The sequence below is a fragment of the Silurus meridionalis genome, chromosome 10 (assembly GCF_014805685.1).
Source record: "Silurus meridionalis isolate SWU-2019-XX chromosome 10, ASM1480568v1, whole genome shotgun sequence".
Taxonomy (NCBI): Eukaryota; Metazoa; Chordata; class Actinopteri; order Siluriformes; family Siluridae; genus Silurus; species Silurus meridionalis.
This window is the reverse complement of record NC_060893.1, coordinates 4,018,168-4,038,656: the sequence shown is the minus strand read 5'-3', so window position 1 is coordinate 4,038,656 and position 20,489 is coordinate 4,018,168. Positions and strand designations below refer to the sequence as shown.

At 39.2% G+C, this 20,489-nt stretch overlaps 3 long non-coding RNA genes across 3 annotated transcripts; 2 read left to right on the top strand and 1 right to left on the bottom strand.

The window, feature by feature from the left end:
- Nucleotides 1-1,125: 1,125 nt before the first annotated feature.
- On the top strand, nt 1,126-3,023 carry LOC124392715. The gene is made up of 3 exons (XR_006927199.1): nt 1,126-1,161; nt 1,235-1,295; nt 2,240-3,023. It is a non-coding gene; the product is annotated as an uncharacterized LOC124392715 (long non-coding RNA).
- LOC124392716 lies at nt 1,323-2,224 on the top strand. The gene is made up of 2 exons (XR_006927200.1): nt 1,323-1,450; nt 1,527-2,224. It is a non-coding gene; the product is annotated as an uncharacterized LOC124392716 (long non-coding RNA).
- Nucleotides 3,024-17,915: 14,892 nt separating the features above from the next.
- On the bottom strand, nt 17,916-18,765 carry LOC124392614. The gene is made up of 2 exons (XR_006927182.1): nt 18,675-18,765; nt 17,916-18,079 (listed from the first exon to the last, which is right to left on the bottom strand). It is a non-coding gene; the product is annotated as an uncharacterized LOC124392614 (long non-coding RNA).
- Between the last annotated feature and the right edge of the window lie 1,724 nt (nt 18,766-20,489).

Below are 20,489 nucleotides of genomic sequence, written 5' to 3'. Positions count from 1 at the left end.
CTGAAGAGACAATGCACTGCCCCCTCTGGTTTTCCCTACCACCCCAGCCCCTTTAGGGCAGAATGCCATGGTACTGGCACGGGCCCTGTCATGCTGCTTCTGGGAGTTCTGGAGAGATCGTCGGGATGGAGTCCATCATAAGCAGGTGGATTGTGAATGCTATTTCTTCCTTTTATGATTCCTCTGGTCTCCCCGCTCCTTCAGATTGCACGCTGGGCCACCTCGCTGACCTTTTTCAGGTTCTATAGCCTTGACCTTGACTGTACTTCGCCCTAGCTGTACCCGCACTTAGTAGGCAAGTTTTTGCCGCATGTCATTTCCTCGGGAAACCATGGTTACATATGTAACCTGGAGTTGTTAGGGGATATAGAGTGGAAACATACACACTGTAAGGGTGCGATGTTGTGCTTTTTTGTAAATATTGTAAATATTGATGATTTAACAGCAGATCTGATGTAAAAACTGATCCAATCAGATTGGGTGGGTTCAGGTGAAATAATACTGAGTATGGATTGGGATTATGGATTGGGCGGTTTAAAGCCTGTTCATATATAGACCTCTAATGTCTAGTACTGACACATTTTCAGGAACTTCTATACTATTTGCATGGAATTCTTTGAACTTATGTTATATTGCATGAGCCACAAGGTGTCAAGAAATCTTAGACAGTTCTGTGTTAGTATAATGTATTCAGAGTCTCAAACACTGTTCCAGCCCCAGTGATGCTCCTGTACACAAAGCAAACTCCATGCAGACATAATGTGTGAAGGTTAGAGTGGAGAAAGTGGAAGTGTCCTGCACAGAGCCCTGACCTTCTCACTCCACTGACCACCTTTTAAGATAACCTAACCTAATGCTGTTGTGGCTGAATGAGCAAAATTTCCCACAGCAACACACACACACACACACTCAAAATGCCATGCCTGAAAAGTGCTGATATACAGTTTTAAGAAATTGTGAAAATAGAGAGAAGTAGTTTGTTAGCTAATGTAGTAGGGCAGTCTAGGTACCGCCCTAGTAAACGTGACTGTCGCCTGAATGACTGGTGTGACAGCCTATTGGCTGCCGTTCCAGGCATATTTAAGACGTCGTTTATGCCACCTGAGTATGCATGGTCCAATCATTGTCGTTTGTGGGCGGGTGCACACAGCTTTGCGGGAGGTATGTACCTAGCTGTTTGGCTAATGTTGCTGCTAGTGTTTATGCACTATTAAGTGTGTATATTGGTTTGTAGGCAGGTTGTGTTTAGGATTGGCGCGATGTTGCTGTTGGGTACAGGCTTTCTTTCACTTCAGGTATGTTAATTCCAGTGGATGGTGTGACTCGTAACTTATGCTTCGATTATATTGCAGTCTGTGTATGCGCTGATGGAACACCTGCATATTTGCAGCTTGTTGATTTTGGATAAAACTGCAAGTAACAACCTGTGTGTTTAGCGAGCTACTTCTGGGTATGTATATCTAGTCCCTCAAGCATTATTGGATTGGTGTCTCTGACTGATTTGTCTTTATTTTTGTCTATTTTAGTGGGGGTAATTGCTCACGAGCATTTCATCATTGTGGACTGCAGCAAAAAAGTTACTCCTTATACAACATTAAGACTGCACTGTTTGTTCTGCTGCTATTTTTATTACTTTGTGACCATTTGTATTGGATTTGTTTGTTTTTGTTTTGTTGCTTCACGCTCATGTTGGTGGTTTAAAGGAAGGCTAGTTTGAACCGTCACCTAACAGGAGATGTGCCGTTAACGGCGCATGTTTAGCCCTACTGGTAATAGCCACCAGCAGCGTGTTTGTTTGTTTTTCTTTATTTTCCCTTGATCTGCGCTCATCCTATGAACAGCGTGGAAGAACTCTCAATATCTGGTACCTGGGAAGATTTTTTTGTTCCCTGTTTAAATGTATTGATTTGAGTATTTATGGAGATCTCTTTCAGTTTCCTCCTTGATTAATTTGCTGTTTTTGTGATTTGATTTGAACTCTGATTGTTTTCATTTGTTTGTTTTTATTTTTTTCCCTTTTGTTTTGTTCTTTTCTTGAACTCTTTGTTGAGCCATTGTGAGGTTCATGAGCTTTTGGTTCCAACCTAGCGGAGTTCCTGCCTCTCTGAACCTTTGTGGCCAGTAAATGGTCCATACTTTTTATTCATGGTTTGAACTTAATCCAATGCAAATTGTTGAATTTTATGTGTGTTTTGATTAATTGTGTTTTTATATTCTTGTTTGTTTTTGTTTATTTTAGGAGCTGAAGGCCTCCAGTGAGGGAAGCTAGCTGTTTTGACCCTGTGGTGGTGGTGTTTCTCTCACAGAGCGTTTTTCAAATATGGCCGTCTGTGACGATCACGGTCGTGGTGTTTTCCTGATGATGTAGCAAAGCAGGCTGTAGTAGGATGGTTCAAGATCTAAACACAGAACTTTCTAGGAAGAATCTTTCCAGGCATTAGTTAAAAACTGGGATTAGTGTATAAATGTAGCAGGGGAGTATGTCGAAAAATGAATGCAGTTTCACTCCTTGAAATTCGTTCTTTTATTTTAGAAAGTCTCGGTTTGACTTGAACGGCCCTCACAATTATCTACACATTTGTCCTGTTTAATTGAATTCAGCAACAACTTTTTTTCATTTCATCCACAAAGTTCTACATGCAGTTTGTCATGTGTACAGTCTGTTACAATACACCATACAAAGAAACTGTTACTCCATAACATGAATACAACGTTGTCCTACAACATAAATAATAAAGACAAAAAAAAAAAGACATACACAGAGATGCACGTCAAAATTCCTGCAGTGTGAGATTGGGTTGTTGTCATTCACAATGTGAAGGGGTGCACGTGTGTGTGTGTGTGTGTGTGTGTGTGTGTGTGTGTGTGTGTGTGTGTGTGTGTCTGAAATGATGGGGAAGAGGCAGTAGATGGGTGATGGGTTTTGAAAAACTTTTATCCTCTAAATAAAACTGAATATTGTTTTTTTTTTTTTTGTAAGCTATTTCATAACTATTTCAATTCACCGCACGCACAATTTATTAATAACACAACACAAGGAGTGAAAAGTCGACGACATGTCACTATGAAAAGAAAGGTATGAATTAAATTAGGCATTAAAATATAAGGGAAACTTTCAATGTTAATCTTTTTCACACCCACACCCCCACACACACACAGTCTTGACAGATAAATCCAGGTGCTCTAGTTTCACCCATTCAGCTCCCGTCACTTTAAATTCACTTCTGCCAAACGATGCATCAGTGTGTCATAATAAATGATTGGAAGAGAAAAAACATTTATTGAGTCCATCAGAAACGGAAATGGGACTGTGTGTGTGTGTGTGTGTGTGCGTGCGTGCGTGCGTGCATGCATGTGTTTTAATGACTTCACCCAACATACTTCTTTCATCAGACACCTGCAAAGAAAAAGCAAAGAAAACAGATGTAGGCAAAAAAAGTGTTGACATATCATTTATTTTCACATAATCTTAAAAGCAACCATTTTTTCTTTCTTTCACAGAACTAGATTTCTTTTTTTGTAGTGTTTGGCTCAAATCTAATTTAGCTCCCAATCATTGTTCCAAACAAATCACTATTTCCACCCATATGTGATTCTTCTCCAAACCTGCTACACAAAGTTGGAAGCACACAATTGTATCACACATCTTCAGATGAAGATAAACTTGAACTAGGAGACCCAAACCTGTTCTTGCATGCAAATGCCCCTGTGAACAATGCCAGCTTCATGAAGATATGCTTTCGATGGGTTGGAGTGGAAGATCTCCTGCTATTAAGCTCCAACCCTTTTGAGATAAATGTTAACACTGACAGCACCCCAGGCCTTTTCACCTTACCCACATCATAGAGGGAGTTGTAGCTTAATGATCTTTGGATCACAAAGTCATGAGTTTAAATCCCAGCCTTACCAGCTTCCCACTCTTGAGGCCCTGCAGGAAGTTGCTCCGGATGTAAAATAAATGTACTGTACATCCTTCCTTATTTGACACCCTTTTCACAATTCAATTCAATAATTTTTATTTGTATTGCGCTTTTAACAATGACATTGTCTCAAAGCAGTTTTACACAGATAATGTGGTGATAAAAAATTTATATATTCTTTATAAGTAAGTTTGTCCCTGATGAGTGAGCCGGTGGCGACTGTGGCAAGGAAAAACTCCCTGAGATGGCATAAGGAAGAAACCTTGAGAGGAACCAGACTCAAGAGGGAAACCCATCCTCATCTGGGTTGCACCGAATGTCCGTTTATTGCAGATATACGATGTTGCGGGGTGCAGTGATGATGATCAGAAGCAAACTGTAGTCCTGTACAAAATGTAGCAGACTGTTGACATTAACTACAGTCCAATCCATCCTCAAAGCTCCCATTCTTACTCCGGTATTTCATGGAACCACCCGAGGCGTTGATGAGAAACCGTCCCCAGCTGCACAGAGTGGCCTCCAGTCGAAGAGAACACCATCCAGAGGCAGGCCTGGACGAAGTGGGAAGATACAAGGAGGGAAGAGGGGTGAGAACAGTGGTCACTGGAACCTCAGGAGAATGTTTAACTCGAGCAAGAGAGAGAGAGATAGAGAGAGAGAGAGAGAGAGAAGAAGGGTGACAGGAAGAGACACATCTCACTCACATAGATCTCCACAAGCACGCTCCAAAATATAGTGGAAGATCTTTCCAAAAGAGTGGTGCTTATTATTACAGTAAATGGTGACTAAATCTGGAATGGGATGTTCAAAACGCATCAATCTTATCCAAACAAGTGTTTGTTTATACACAGCTTCCTGGAGGTCCTGCCACAGCATTTTAGTCAGGTTGAGGTCTGGACCACTGCGCCATCTTTATTCTGTTCTTTTTCACCCGTCCTGTAGATTTGCTGTGTGCTTGGGATCATTTTCCTGCTGCATGACCCAGTTTTAGCCAAACACTTGACTCTAGATTACTTTGGTGTACAGAGGAGTCAATGATTACAAGGTCATTATGCTGTGCCTGGGTTTTTGCTATTGTTGCTAGAGGCATCTCCATTTTGGTGTCTTCAGTTCAAAGGACATCGTTCCAGAAGTCTAGTGGTTTGTTTACATGCAACTTTGCAAAAAAAAAACATGCTCCTATATTTTCAGAGAGAGGAGAGGCTTTCTCCTGGCAACCCTTTCAAAGGAACCAGACTTGTTCAGTATTTTTCTAGTTGTACTGTACTGGGTGAATTTGCTCCTTGCTGAACATCCACTCTTGGGAAAATTGTTTCTCTAAGATCATTTCTGAAGTCTTTCCTCCTTAAAGTTGTGTTAATACATGCCTGAATGCTACAGACCAAAACATAAAACTTGGACTTGGAGAGGTGATCACACTTGTCAATTAATAAAGGGCATTTGATTAACAGCACCTCCTGCTACTTCTTAATTCCAAAGAAGCAGTGAAGGTATACGTGGTTATTCACATATAGCTTCTCCGTTCATGACTGTACCACCCACACACCCCTACACAAACATATCTCTGCAGTCTCTAAATGCCGTGATCTTGTGTCTGTGATGAAATGGTATATGATATTTTATCACCCAAGCGTCTATGCAGCACTCAGGGCTCCTACTGTGCATTACAGATTATATTTGCCTTGTATTACAGGTGGGAAGGCAAAAGAAGCAATAAGAAGCAACTTCCTGCATTCCCTTATTAAGCTTATTATAAGTAATATACACACATAACAATGTTTAATCAGAAAAAACACAACTTTCCATGAACAGTATTTTCACATACAAGTCCTGTGCTGGAGCAGAAACCACAATAATGTGGGTTTTTATAGAACTAAATTGTCAAATGAATTAACAATTATTGTCATGTTAGCCATTTTAGTTCAAAATGCTGTACCTTGTTTTAAAAATAAGTATTTTCTTTACTGTAAAGACAGTTGACTCGGTTGATATTAAACAACAATAAACCGCCTTGTGTGTTTAGTTTAGATTGCTGTCTCTCTTTCCTTCTATAACTACTAGTGTGATTTTTATGAAGCGTAAAGATTGTCTGTGTAATATAAGTGAAATGTTTTACAATCGACTGTATTACTGAATTGTTTCCATTTAAAGTGTGTAGGATTTTATTCAGTTTGAAAATATGTGATTATTTCTCAGCTCTGACTACGGTGGCCGAGAAGTGCAAAACACATTAACAAATCCGAAAACAAAATAACAAATCCAAAAACAAAACAACAAATCCGAAAACAAAATAACAAATCCGAAAACAAATTAACAAATCCAAAAACAAAACAACAAATCCGAAAACAAAACAACAAATCCGAAAACAAAACAACAAATCCGAAAACAAAACAACAAATCCGAAAACAAAACAACAAATCCAAAAACAAAACAAATCCGAAAACAAAACAACAAATCCGAAAACAAATTAACAAATTCAAAAACAAAATAACAAATCTGAAAACCGGAAAGGTAGGTATAGTTTGTGAATGTAAACTTACCGATCATTGGACAAGACACCTGTCAGTCAAGATATACAAGTGAATGATATACTCGTCCAATGATTGATAAGTTTTCATTCACAAACTACACCTACCTTTTCCGAATTTATTTTGTTTTCCGATTTGTGCATGTGTTTTGCACTTCTCGGCCACCGTATCTGACCCCCAAATCCTTACAGTCATTATGACCTATGAACAACATACACCCCAAAACACACACACACACACACACAGACACACACACACACACACACACACACACACACACACACACACACACACACACACACACACACGGTGCTCTTAATCACTAATTCAGCACACGTTAGTTACACACACAAACTGCATTGAACTCTCATTCATACAATGTTTATGTTAAGCTTTTCTTTGCTGAAACCAAGCTTTATTACCCAGTTCCAGATCTTCATCTCTGCCTTCATTACATGAATACAATACACTATTACACTATTATCTAGTCAGTAGACAGAAAAAAAGGTTTGTACAGTGAATTATTTATTGAGTTGTCAAACATTTACTGGCTTTTTGAGATTCAGTTCAACTATTGCTGTCTGCAATTTCAGCATGGACTGCATGAGCAAATGTGAAATTCCGTGTGAAACTGGGCAAATCTGCCACAGAGACGTTTGACATGACAAACGTCTGACATACGCCGATGATGCCACGAGTCGTTCAAGGTGTTTTGAGTAGCACACACACATCAAGAGAGGAAAAACATCACTGGAAGATGATGAGAGATCAGGAAGACCTGGGCTCAACCCCCGAAAGTGTCGAAATTCGTGCATGATAATCATCGAACACTCCACATGATCTCACTTCCGCACCCACACTACTAACTCATTTGGCTCCTGCAGAATTTGCCCTCTTCCTGAAGATGAAGGTGAAGCTCAAAGGTCGCCGTTTTGACAGCATTGCGAAAATCCAGTGCGAATTGCAGAAGGTGCTTGACACGCTCCCAGGACACATTCCAGAAGTGACAGGGACACTGGGAACGCTGGATTGCTGTGCAAGGGGACAATTTTAAAGGTGATGTAGTGTAAAAACAGATAAACAAAGTACTTCCTTGTAAACAGAGCTAGTCTGGAAACTTTTTGATACCATCTTGTAACATTTTGAGCAACTTCTCGCTTTTTCTATCAACTCAGATTTATGTTTTGTGTTTTATCAAATGGATGAACTTAACTATTGTTAAGGTGTATGGTCCCACTTATCCTTCATTGGGTTTATTAAGAGAAAATCGATAAATTTTTTGAGATGTCTCCTAGAACCCTCCAAAGGATACACCGTCCAGTTATGAAGTAAAATTAGAGACATGAACTAAAGCAATGATTGGTGTTAAAAATGGCCAGTTAAAAAAACGTCCTTTGTGAAGTCGCAATTAAACAAGCAATAGATCATCAAGTGAAGAGACTGTATTTACAGATGTATTTACATTTATGGCATTTGGTAGACTTATCCCCTACCACTTATCCCTCATCATTTACCACCTTTATCCTCTTACCCAAAGCAAGGTTCCCTGGTGGTCTAGTGGTTAGGATGCGGCACTCTCAATGCTGCGGCCCGGGTTCGACCCCAGCCATTAGGGTTGCACAAGCCTTAGTGCCGGTCCCAAGCCCGGATAAATGGGGAGGGTTGCGTTAGGAAGGGTATCCAGCGTAAAAACATGTGTCAAATCAAACATGCGGATGATCCGCTGTGGCGACCCCTAATGGGAGAAGCTGAAAGAAAGTTTATCCTATTCAACTTACAACTAGGCAGAGTTGAGACTCAAGGGCCCAGCAGTGGTAGCTTGGTGGTGCTGGGATTTTAACTTATGACCTTCTGATCCAGCTTCTAATGCCTTAACCAATGACTTCCACCTTCCACTTGACAGCAGTATGGCTATGCTGAGTGCTTAGGAAAGATGTTGAGAATCCAGAATTTAGCAGCATATGTTTTTTTTTTTCTGATGCCGTATTAAAATGTGCAACTTAGCGTACTAGTGTTTTAAAGATGTGCAATGAGCAGGATGTAGAGATAGAGGCTAATGTAGGTAAAATTGTAATGTAATTAAAATTTAATGAAGTAAAATTGTGTAAGCAAAATTTTAAATGGTGTCAAAGATCTAAATGAAGAAGTTTTATTAGTGCAAAGTAGAGATCAAATACATGAAGTCGTTCAGGTCTTTCGTTTTCTAATGTGTTTCATTCGTCTAAACCAAAATGTAAACAGAGTTTCACCTTAAATGTAAAGTAAGAATAACACTAATAAGTGAGAACCTTCTGTTCATTCTTCATGTTATTACTGATAGTAACAGGAAGGTGACTCTGGTCATTATCTCCATCTACCCTTTTGATCACAGGATGGTTCTTCTACGCTATATGTGATATAGTATCACTCTGGTGGTACAATTTACATATTATCGAGACCAGGGTGAATTTCCTTTATGGTAATTAAGCTGTCTTTTGGAAAGGAGCACTTTCTAACACGTTTCTTGGAGTAGAACGTGGGCCGAGGCAGACTATAATTTCTTAGAGTTGTGTGGATAATTAAATATTTACATCAGTCATAACATTAAAGCCACTGACAGGTGATGTGGATAACACTGATTATCTCATTACAAGGAGTAAGGATACCTTCTATTCTGGAAGTTAATGTGCTGGAAATCAGATCTGAGTATTTCTAACGAGACCACATCCTGATGACTAGACGACTTGGTCAGACATCAACAAAACAGCAGGATTTGTAAGGTTTTTCGAGCTGTGTAGATGCAAAGCGTTCAGAGAGCCCATGCTGACCCCCTTTGTACTCCACCCAAATTGACATAGAAGCATGAAGCAGTAGAAGAAACAATGATGAACCATGTTGATTTTTCTTACAATATGTGGATGGCCATGTGCATGAGCATGAATTACTTAGGGATGAAATGGCATATGACTAGTAAACCATTGGTCCTCGTAGTCATTCATTCATACCAACTTTCATACACATTGTTTAAAGAAACTTGTCTTAGGTCAATTCCTTATATTTTTATTAGATTTGTTCTTTCCTGGCAATCTATTCTGGTAAAATTAATATTTCCAGAAAAGTTAAGTTCTACAGTTAAACAGATTTTATTACGGTATATATTTACTGAAGGAATATTTGATGAGAGTTTAAAGTTGTAATTGAACAAAGTGAAGATGAATAAAGAATTAATAACTGCTACAAACTAAAGAACCAAATGAGCAGGTTTTCGAAAGCTAAATGTGAATGGTAAACTCAAAGACTGGTGTGTGTGGAAAATCCCAGCTGCTCATCAGTTACTGAAATACCCAAAGCAGTCCATCAACATCAACATTTTCCCCATTATGATGTCTGATGTATGAGGTCTGATGTCACCCTGTGAAAGCTTTTGTATCTGGTATCTTTATCTGCATGGTTCTATGCAATTGGCTTGTTACGGTCTTTCTTAGGGGCAACCCAGGGGCAAAGGGGGTTGCTGCAGTGAATCAACATGCAGTGAATGTGTGAGCGTGTCTGGAGAAAAGGGCATCAACAAGATCCAGTAGTAGCTTTTTTTTTTACTTTCCACACACTTAATATAATTTACTATAATATGAAAAAAAATGGAAACAAATAAACCAGGAATAGAAGTGAATAATGGTGGTGGAGTCAGTGACAAATCAATAAAATAAAGGAAAAATCTACCCTGCAAATATACAAAACTAATTTACCCAAGAAAAGTGCAGAGGGCACCCGTCTCTAACCCCAGTGTGTCTAGATAGAGATGTAGTATGGAGAGGAATGTAGAAGAGCAATCAAACTGTTTAATTCATTTTTATTTGTAGAGGGCTTATAATAATTTTCGCAAAGCAGCTTTACACAGATACAGAGGTTATAAGGTTGCAAATACCCAGCAATCATTTGGTGGAATTAGCACATGTGCACAGGAGGGACAAAAGATGAAGAGAAAGCAAATTAAAAAAAATTAATAAAAAGAAACACAACAATGCCTCTCTGGTATGTTCCAGTTCTGCTGCCACTTAGAAGAAGATAACTACATATATGTGTAGGTATATACTCATATATAGTTTAACTTTCTATTTTTCTTTTTTTACATTTAAATACAATACAGAGTTATACAGAAGCAATAAATGTTGTATACATTTTAAATCCTTATAAAATTTATTCTGATATAATCCACACATCCAGTGGAAATCCCAGTGAAGTGTAACATCAATCATTTCAAATAAGGTAAATTGGTTTACAAAAGTTTTTTTTAGGTATCTCTGGCTTGGGGGGCAACACACCCTCATTATATCACACACAGTGTTTGCTCTCCCAAGGCAGTGGAAAAAAATACATTATACCATTTTCCCTAATGTTGTTGGCCATGTCTTCATTCACAGCTGCTGTTTCCCGTTTGTTTTTCTTTCAGCATCTGCATCATTTGTGGAGCTGCTGCTTATTTCTGCCAAACATGTGAAGTGTTAGTGTGTCTGCATCATTTTTATGTTCCATTACTATTATTTGGCACTTTTACTTTACAGCTGCTTTCCTCGTGTAGTACAATGAACTTCATACTGAGTAAAAACGAATCATGCATGGAAAAATACAGAAACGAGAACAGATTTGTTTGTTACAGATGTGTGCACAGTAAAATTTTAATACTATAATCTATCAGTCTGCAGTAAGTGACCTGTTGTTCTGCCTAACAGTACAGACTACAGTAGGAAACACTAAATCAGGACCGGCTGTAGCTGCAGGCAAAGCAGGCAGTTGGGTAGGGCCTTGGGCTTAGATAGGGGGCCTCCAATCAACACAGGCAGTGAAAGATTAGACTCTATGTCTATTGGATATAAAATAACTGTCACACACCTGAAGTAGAAGCAGTTAATATCAGTGTTTAAATGTGGGTCCCCACTATCTGAATGCATGAAAAGTCTGTGTACAAAGAAAGTGCAGCTTGTGATGCGGCTACCTGAGCTGTCATCATGTATTTTTGACTATAATAAACTTTCTTTTGGCTTTTCCCATTAGGGGTCGCCTCAGCGGATCATCCGCATGTTTGATTTGGCACGTTTTTACGCTAGATTCCCTTTCCTAACGCAACCCTCCCCATTTATCCAGGCTTGGGACCGGCACTAAGAGTGGCTGGGGTTGGTTCCTTGACCGCTGATCGAACCCGGGCCGCAGCGCTGAGAGCGCAGCATCCTAATCACTAGACCACCAGGGACTGTATTTTTGACTATAATGTATTAATAAAATAAACAGAGCCTTATTCTGCCAATTCGAGTCAGCGAATTATTTTGCAGCCGGTTTATTGAGTTTAAAACAGCACGAGCGTTAAGACAAGTTAAGATTTTAAATTTGTGTATGTTTAACGCTTTGAATCCGAGCTGATCGACTGTACAGGGACACTGTCTCAGGAGCGGAGTTTCAAAATGCTAAAGTAAAAGTTTTTAAATAAAAACAGCAATCGCAGCTAGGTGGCCTTGGCCCAAGAATAAGAAGAAGAGCTGCAAAATGGCAAAAAAAACAACATAAAGGTTAACACAGTCCAAAGTGAATAATAGCAATAATCCAAAAAAGATTCTTTACAGAAGGATCCCCTAGAACAATTAGTTTCCCAAAGGAAAAAGCACTCAAGAAAAATGTAAAAACTATGAGAACCACACACAAAGAGTTGGCCAAAAAACATCAAATTCCAAGAAAGAAAATGAGAAACACAGGAAACATAAAACATGCACAGGGAGATTGAACACAGCTGATGATGAATAACTAACAGTCAAGTAGCCAAAACACAACACATTCAAAATCCTGAAAACAGTGGCTTTAAAATCATTTGATAGAGCTGTTCGTCTGCCTTCTGCCTATGTCCACACTAATATGTTTTCGTTGAAAATGCATATCTTGCTCTCCATTTTGGCATTTTTAAATGTTTTTACTACCTTTTACCTGGACAGATCGTCTCTAGGTTACGTGTATAACCCTGGTTCCATGAGGAAGCTATAAAAAGCACATGCGGTGAAACCAAAGGCACCTTAGGAACATACCCTGGTTTGGGTTAGAGAAAGGCACTGGCCATGCCTGAGGTATACTCCAAGTGAGGGCCTAAAGGTCCCCGACCCTCTTCACGGAGGAAATAGCCAGAACAAATACAGTCTTGACTATAAGAAACTTCAAGGGCACCTCAGGCAAGGGCTTGAAGGGAGGCTTAAACAGGGCCTCCAGAACGACGGCCAGGTCCCACACAGGCACTCTAGGTCGCACCTGAGGCCTTAGCCTCCGGGTGCCATGGAGGAAACTTGTCACTAGCAGGGACTTGCCCAACGACTGCTCAGCAAGCGGAGCATGATAAGCCACAATAGCCGACATGTAACCTTTCAGGGTGAAAGGAGACAACCCTGTGGCAAACTGTTCCTGCAGGAACTTCAGTACTGAACCGAACGGGCAGTAAACTGGGTCCAACGGGTGGTGTTTGCACCACACAGTGAACAGGTGACATTTCATGGCATACTACCTCAATGTGAAGGGAGCTCTGTAATGGAGAATAGTCTCCACTTCCTCTGCAAAGTGACCAGAGCCTCAGCCTCCATAACTCCGGGGCTGAACCACCGTGCCCCCTGTGCCTGAGAGAGAAGATGCCCCTGGGAGGAATCTCCCAAGGAGGTTGCTCGAGAAGGGCTACCAGGTCCGCAAACCATGCCAGCCTGTATAGGGGGCGAGAACGCTATTCCCCCGATTGTTGATGTAGAAGACCACTGATAGGCATTGTTGCCTATCTTCATGGTATTTGTACATACTTCATGATGTTAGAATTATACAGCAACACACAGCCATAGGCAATTTATACAGAGATTTTAATGCGAAAAGTATGTTTTGTTGTAACTGTTTGTTTATCTGTATGTAATACTTTTTTAAATGGAATAGATTTGGATCAAAGTATGTCTTTTATTTGAGCTGTATTCTAATTACAGGTTATTCAAATGAATATCTTACTCGACCTGGATAAAAAACATTTTATCACTGTCTAAAATAGGAATGGATTTTGTCAGAACTAAACGAAACGATTCCCACTAGATAGAGCACATATTTCACAATTTCTCAGTGCTACAGCAAGACTAAAAACCTCCAAAAACCAGGACAAAAACAGTGGATGCAGTATAGTGGACCAGCTGTTTGATTCTGCATCTGTATCCAGTTTCATCACATCACATCTTTGTTTAGGCACTTGAGAGTAGTGCAGAACTGGAATCAGTATGATGGACACTGTGAAGATGTCCACACTCACTTCCTCAGTGTTAATCTTTGGGCTGTCAAGGTGTTTGAAGACACAATGTAACCTTAGCTGCATTGTCCCTCGACCTAATGGCCTGAACAGGAAACCGCAGAAAATGAGGAACTCTTTTAAACCCCTTCAACACTAATCTCTTACAAGCTTTCAAGGCAGTTGGCTCAGAACAACAGGCCATTATTTACTGAATCCTCGATCTCCTGAGACTTGTGTCTGTAACAGCAGCGACCAGATGCTTGATATCAGGTCCTGGTGCTTTTCTGGTCTTTAGCCTTTGAAAGAGTCTCCAGGTACCCCCCTTCACAGTTTCAGAACATTTGTATGTAGGTCGGTATAAGGCCATGTCCCCACTTATACATTTTCATTTGAAAACACATATTTTTCTCTCCATTTTAGCCTTCTGTCCACACTGAGATGATGTTTTCAATCAACATGAACAATGCTTTTTTAAAAACGCTCTCCAAAAGTGATCATTTTAAAAACAGTTTTATCGTGATGCAGTGTGGACTGTGTTTGAAAGTGGAGGCTGTTGATAATGATGACATTGCCGTGACGTTTCAAAGAGCCGGAAAGAAAATAAACGGAAGGTTGAAATGACGCAGGTCGAAGCATCTTACATTTTGCTCATACACAGTACAATCAGGGATACAGGGATGTGAACAGGTACGTAAACGCTTTCAGATCTTTCAGTGTGGATGAGCAACTTTAGGGAAATGATTGAAAATGAAAGTGTTAGACAAAAACATTGTTTTCAAATTTACCCAGATTAGTGTAGAGCTGCAACCATGGTAGAGCTGCCCATAATCAGATTGTCAGAGCAAACATTTCTATAATCTTAATGTAAAACATTAGCAGAAGTCCAGTGTACTGTTGTCGCTCTCTTCTTTGGAGAAATATCAGATAAAATACATTATATGGCCAAATATGTTTCTTCTCCAAACGGAAGTAGTAGCACAACAATGTCCTTATAAGTTGGTGCATTACATTTTTCTTTCCTGGAACTTAAAAAAAGAACATTTCCTCCTGTACACAATAGGAGATCCAAGGATTATTAAAGTTGCTGTAGACGAATTGGTGTGTATTGCGCAGACTCTAAACCTTAACCCCACTGAGTACATTTGGGATGAACTGGATCCCGATTGAACATAATTTCCTGACTTCAATCATTCTCTTCAAGTCAATCATCACTGAGACAGCTACTGTACAAAATCACTGTCCACATTCTAATAAATACTGTATTTTTAAATCATTTTGTAATTTAGCAGTGTTCTTTTTGTGCACATTTGCAAAGAAGGTGTTAAGTAATTAAGTATAGTTCCTTTACAATGTGTGTCTGAAGGAACTGTTACAAAATCTGGTCGTGGAGCCCCAAATCTTTATTACCGTTTTCCTAGACAGCAGGAGGGTGAAGTGTGTATGAGGGATGTGTGATAGTTGAGGATGCAGCATGTGGCGTTAATGTCTATGATGAATTTTGAGCGACCAGATGATCCTCGAAAATCTCCACCGAGGAGCTTCCGATGTTTAGTGTAGATTGGATTGGTTTTGCCATATAGTATTGGGTCACCTGACATTTCCTGTTATATGTGGTTCTTTTCCAAATCGTTACCACAAAGCTAAAGGCACTCAAATGTATAGGACATCTTTAGATGCGCTAAAATATAATTTTGCATTCACTTGAACTTGAAAAGCCAAACCTGTTCCAGCATGGCAATGCCCCTGTGCACAAATTGAGCTCCTTGAATATATGGGTTATATGCTTCGGAGAGGAAGATCTTGAGTGGCCTGCTTTAGAGCTCTGATCTCATCCCTACTGAACACCTTTGGGATGAACTGGAATGCTGACTGCACCCCAGGTCTCCTCACCTACATCAGTACCTGCCTTTTGTAAATACCCTTGTGGCTGATGAACACAAATATCCATAAGCACACTTTAAAATCTAGTGAATCATCTTCCCAGAAGATAATTTACGTTTATATAAATAAACGTCTATATCCATGGAAACTAAACAGTTAAAATGAGCATTGAGTTTAGCCCTGAGTGTAGCGATAGCAAAAAATGCTGTGCACATTAATCATTTCTATGTAGGTAAAATCCAGGAAGTCCAACTGAGAAGATGAAACTCATTTTGTTGCCCAAGGGGTGAACATTATCCAGATAAATGCAGTGGATAGTGAAAGCTGTGGCACTTGAGCCTGAGCAATGAACCTGAATTCGCCACAACTTCTACACTTTGTATTTTTGTGACAAAATGACACACATGACAACAGCCATCAGTTCTTCACAGAAACTGCTTCTACTGTAAATATACTGTTCCCTTGGGGTTTATTGCAACAGCTGGTTTTAAGTGATCCTCACCCCAGATAATTGCTGACAAACTAAAATGGAGATTTGTGCAGCTTGAGCCTGATTCAGCTGAATCCAGACTGTATTTCACCACCTATAAACCCAGGATGCGAGCACATAATGATGAAATATTGGTATGAATAGTGAGCTGTTGCGGTTGTTAAAGGACCTACACATTTTTATTTCTAATATACACACATCTTCTGTATCTTATTGCAAGTTTGTACACACAAGACATTGCCTTGATTTTAGATTCAGTTTTGTGGAGTCTAGAAGAATTAAATACAATCATATAATTATTTGCACAAAACACACTCTTAAAGTATGAGACTAAACGAAACCAACCAAAAACTAGAAATTTGACTATAAACATGAGTAAAGAGTTACATCTAATGATGTAATACCCAGTAAAGGATTAAAATGAGCAGGAAATTTTGTTGGTGATATTATTAGCTTTATGTCGCCTAATAAAGCCACAACACTATACCACTGGCAGGTATTAAAATCTACAAAGCTAAAACAGAGCTCTGGTACTATAATTATATAATTGGAATGTCATAATTCCAGTAGATGTATTGGGATGATCATAATGCTAATAAAGACTGTAAAATTTCACACTGCTGTGTAGAGAAATAATATAATGAATTTGTAATAACCTGTATGTGTTGATAAATGATGTCATCATCCTCAGATCGTGATTCGTTATTAAAAACACTAATTTGGTGAAGCAGTTAATGTCAGATTGTAGGCTACCGTTCACTGTATGTTGCTTGCAGTTGATATTTTAAGCACATACTGTCTACACAGGCCAAAAACACTATTATAATAGTGAATAGGCCAACCTTTAGCTCCCAGAGCAGCCATATTTTCTTGTGGCATAGATTTGAAAAGGTGTTGGAAACATTCCTATTAGATTCAGTTTCATATCAACATGATTTCATCATGTAATTGATGCAGATTCCAAAACTGAACTATCATGCTGGGAATTCTGTTCTGCCTATTGAAAAAATAAGAAATAAATGCATGAATTAAGAGGATAAAGACTAGAAACAAGTCAAAAGATCTTCCAGTGCAGTAAGATAATTACATTGTGTAAGAGTTCTTGAAATAAGAAAACATCAAGTTTTTAAAAAAATAAAATAAAACGTCTTAAAATGTCAGTAATCATGGGACACGATGCAAGCCCAGATTATTCCGTCAGTGATCTTGCAAGCGACTAGGTGAGTAAGGACTAAAATGCAGGATGGGTATGGAGAAAACAGGATTTAATGGGGCACAGGCAACATCAAAGTTCAAATACAGTCCAGGGTCTAAAACACAGACAAACAGGGTGATGCAGTGAAACACAAAACCAAAAATCCAAGAGTTCAAAAAATCTAAGAGACAGCAAACAGAACAATATAGGCAGGGCAGAATCAAAAACCCAAAAAACAGTCCAGAGTTCGGAAGCAGAAACCGAGCAGAACAGGGGTCAGGAACAGAAGCAGGAGCAGTAACAGGAATCCAGAGCAGACAAAGTGGCACAAATAATCTCGGGGACATTAGGAAACCGGTGAGATAATCTGGACCGTGTTAAAGTCTTTGGTGTCCTCAAAAAGTGAAGAAGCTGGAAAAAAGACAAGATGGCCGCCGACCCGGAAGTGCACGCCGCAGAACCAAAAGTGTACCCATGAAACCGGAAATTTGTGCGAAAAGATTTTAAAACCAGAGCTACTAAACATGGGAATTCCTCCTAATTTAAGAATCGTCATCATTAATAATTGAAACGAGACAAAGAATTTGTTACATTTTTAAAAACAAGATGACTATTAAAATGATCACGCATACAGACGTATTGTCAACAATTATTTATTCAATAATTCTTGTAACACACAGTAGTTACGATGCAAAAAAAAGCAAAATCATTGCCGCTTCTTTAAATATTTAAACCTATTTGTAGCAATGTTGTAGCACTGGTATCACACCACTGTCTGCGCTACTGGACCAGTTCTAGGTTCTAAGGAGTGGGGGAGCAAAAATCACTACACCAGAGACCGTTACTTTAAATACAAAAGGCCATCTATTTACTGTATGCAAAACACATGAAATATACAGAACCATGAAAATGTAAAAAAAGAAAATATACCCTGCAGGTTCTCAATATTGAGGTAAGTATAAAATATTCAAGAAATAAAATAAAAATAAATTGTGTTTCACTCTCTTTTTGTTATTCAGTTCACCTAGGCACTTTTAATTAGACTAATCTAAGTTAGACCGGTCTTTTCCTAGGTTGAACCTATTTTTGAATCCCTATTTTTTTCTTCCTGAATAAACCCTTTTTCCTTTTCTTTACAGGCAAGAAAATACCTTCAATTCAAACAATCAAATCAATATTAACCATAAACATTATAAATCATATTTCAAATCACATTTCAAATCACATTTCAACATATGAACTCAATGTGAAATTAGAAGTGTGTGTCTTTAATTCAGTTCGAGTTCAATGGGAGTTAAATTATTCAGTTCAATGAAGAGTTTCAGTTCGATTCAGTCCGCAAATAATAGTTCAATCAGAGTTCAATTCGATCCAAAACAATTTCTTATACTCCTACCGCTCTGGCAGCGAGTCACTGTACTCAAAAGGTTTCCTCACTGATGTGATGAAGAAGATGATTTGCAAATCTGGGTCTGGCTCGCCATCTTGAATCCGTCCGCACGTGTGCACACCTGCACACTGCAGATCAATCCTCGCTCCGACAGAGCTTCAAATTAAGCACATAAAAAACCTGACCTGTATAACAGGTCATAAGCACAAAAATTAATTTTAACTCTTCAAATCACACAATTAAATGTTCCACAGTCTCTGAGTTGTAAAGTTACTGCTATGGTGCTTTTTCACTCCAAAAATGGCGGCGGGGCGGTCTCCATTAACTCACCGCTCCGTCTCCACATAAATACATAACACATCTTTCATTTACAAAGCATACATTCACTTTTATAACATTCACAGTTTTCATAAACCAAAAATTTTAACTGGTAAACAACTTATGGCAAAACATTTCCTTGTAAACAGCTACGTTTTACTATTAACTCTCTGCTAGAGAAAGTAAAAACATGTGACACAGCAAAGTGCAAAAAAACAACTTAAACTCACCAAAACCGTTGTGGCTTAGTTCTCATAAAATCCCTGTCAATCCCTGTCAATCCCTGATCAGGTAAGTTATGTTTTTTTAACTGCAAAATCAACTTTTACACTCTTTTCTCTGCTTAATAAACATCATTCTCTCCAATCTCTCTTCTGCTCTCTCCCGCAGGTCTCTGCTGCAGCGTCGCTGACATGACGCTCTAATTTCACTAGTCTCTTAAAGGGGTAGTGAACTGAATTTTCTGTCTGCATACTTTTAATCTTTGAACGTTAAATTGCTGTTTTAACATTTTTAACATTTTTAATTCTGATGAATAAACTTCATTAAATGAATCACTTAACTTTTCAAACTTATTTATGCATCTTTTAACTATTTATTCTTATTTAGGTCATATTTCTAACAGGGTTACATCCTCCCCTCTTTACCTAATGCACGTCCCTGTGCATTCTGAACCTATACTGTCATAACTCTAGGTTTTTTTGGAAAGCTAGGCTCTTTAAGGGAATCTGTAAGCACTTCACTCAAGGTTTGAAATAAAGACTGAACTACAGTAACCAATGGGTTCCCTAACTCAGGGTAAGTTAGTCTTTTAGCTGCTTTTCTATCTCTGATAGGTCTTCTAGAACAGTCATCTTGTGTCTGGATATCACTTTGGTCCATAACACTTGTGTCCTTCTTGTCCTCCTGAGCAAGTTGAATAGAAGGATGGACATTATCCAGATCTTCCTCAGGTAGGTTTTCAGTTTCTTGTTCTGCGGTTGAGCCGCTCTCTTCAGGATCAGGTAAGTCATTGGTTCCAGGATCATAGGTCTCTACTGGGACATCTTCAGAGCTTTGGCTACGTTTGAAGGTCCTTGCTTAACAGCAGTCAACTCTTTGGAGGGTTCGGTTGAATCCTTTCTGGTAAGTATTCTATGGGTTCAGGGTTGGGTCAAACACTAGTGTTTCCACTTGTAGGTTTCTCTGTCCATCATAGTGATATTCCTCAGAGTCAGATTGGGATTCATCCTCATCAGCTCCATCCGTACTGTCATTTTTAGGATGGTGTCGAGTTCTTGGTCGTCTCACTGCCACTGCCGGATTAGTTTCACTGTCGATTGAGGTTACAGGAAGGAAACCGCATGGCAGCAAGAGGTCACGATGAAGAGTTCTTTGTGGACCATCTCTTGTCTCAGGCCTCACAACATACACTGGGACGTCTCCAGACTGTCTCTGGACAATATATACATCGGACTCCCACCTGTCGGCCAACTTGTGCTTGCCTCTAAGACGGACGTTTCG